Genomic DNA, 1,527 nt, shown 5'->3' with positions numbered 1-1,527 from the left:
AGAAAGCTGGTAAAGTGAGCAAAGCTGATTACACTGGAAAATCAGAAAGAATTAAGAGGATTAACAGTTGATATTGACAAAGAGGCAACACTTGAAGAGAACAACTAGAATATTGAGCAGGTGGAGGTGATAAGACCAGAGTAAAGAAAGATAACCAGACCTCGAGTGAGTACTTACACTGCCGGGATATAGAACAGGTTCTGATTTATATAAAAAGGTGGAGAGCAAGAGGTTGGGTCTTAAGGAGATTCAAAGAACATGGAAGGTAGAGTTCCCAATTCTAAAGAGCTTACACATTATACTTTGTGTGTGTCTGTGTGTGTGTGTGTGTGTGTGTGTGTGTGTGTCCACTGAGGCATTTTAAGTGCACAGATGTATTACATCCCTAGAAAAAGAATCCCAGGATTTTCCCTCCTGTGTGTTTTCATATTGCTTCAAGGTCCATGATGCCAGCTGAGGTTGGCAGTACAGTGAAATCAAACTGACGTGAAGGGAGCGGGTTATTCTACCATTTTTCCAGATCTTTGAATTGCACATCAAATCTGGGGTTGATCACTCCACACCAGCTTAGCCTGCCTGTTAGGTTCACAACAATTTTCCCAGCTCTGTGATCAATGATTTCAAACTCGCCAACGTAACCATATGCTTCACCATCACAGTTAGAAACTGCATGATGACTTCGGAGGATGGCCTAATGAGAACCTGGGGTTTGCCTCTCTTTTCAGCATCGTTGATGCTCTTGAGAGTATCCGCCAGGACCTTCATGGGCACCATGACAGTGACACGGAAAGATGGCGGAAAGCGACACTTTTTCATTAACGATAACCTGGACCAAGTGTCATAGCAAGAAATAATAATTTAATAATCAGAGATTATTATCAGCTTAAATAATACCTATAATATGAATATTACAATTTTATATACAAATATATGTTATATATAAATATTATACATTTACAACTATATTTCCCTTTCATAAACTAAGTCATAGGTTAAAACCCCACAAGTAAACAACAGTGTCCTACTGTAGAGCGTAGGGAACTATATTCAATATCCCGTGATAAGCCATAATGGAAAAGAATATGAAAAAGAATATGTGTGCATATATATATGTATATATATAACTGAATCACTTTGCTGTACAGCAGAAATTAACATGACATTGCAAATCAACTACACTTCAATCAAGTTAAAAAATAAAAATTCAAACTTAAAAAACCCCCACAAGTATATTTAAAATTTGCATTTGTCATCTTGAAACAGGAACTGACGCATTTAGTGCTTTCCAATGAATAAGCCCTACAATCACCATTTGAATGCTGAAAACTCTCCAGCTCCTCTCAAAAGCCACTCATCACATTACAACTAACTATAAAGTGGACCCCAAATTAATGCCTGTACTTTCATTCTTGTAGGGGCAACGAATCCTGACGATTTGGGGGACATGAAACTTTCTCCCAAGTTTATATATTTCACTGTACATGGTTTTTGTTCACACAGACCAACCATTTAAAAGATGTGTAGTTG

At 37.7% G+C, this 1,527-nt stretch overlaps 1 pseudogene across 1 annotated transcript; it reads right to left on the bottom strand.

The window, feature by feature from the left end:
* Window positions 1-385: 385 nt before the first annotated feature.
* Window positions 386-795, bottom strand: LOC307182077 (small ribosomal subunit protein uS8-like; annotated as a pseudogene). The gene has a single exon. The product of its transcript is annotated as a small ribosomal subunit protein uS8-like (transcript).
* Between the last annotated feature and the right edge of the window lie 732 nt (window positions 796-1,527).

The sequence above is a fragment of the Stenella coeruleoalba genome (genome assembly GCF_951394435.1).
Source record: "Stenella coeruleoalba genome assembly, chromosome: 2".
NCBI lineage: Eukaryota > Metazoa > Chordata > Mammalia > Artiodactyla > Delphinidae > Stenella > Stenella coeruleoalba.
Note: the sequence above shows the minus strand (reverse complement) of the source record. Positions and strands in the feature narration are given on the sequence as shown.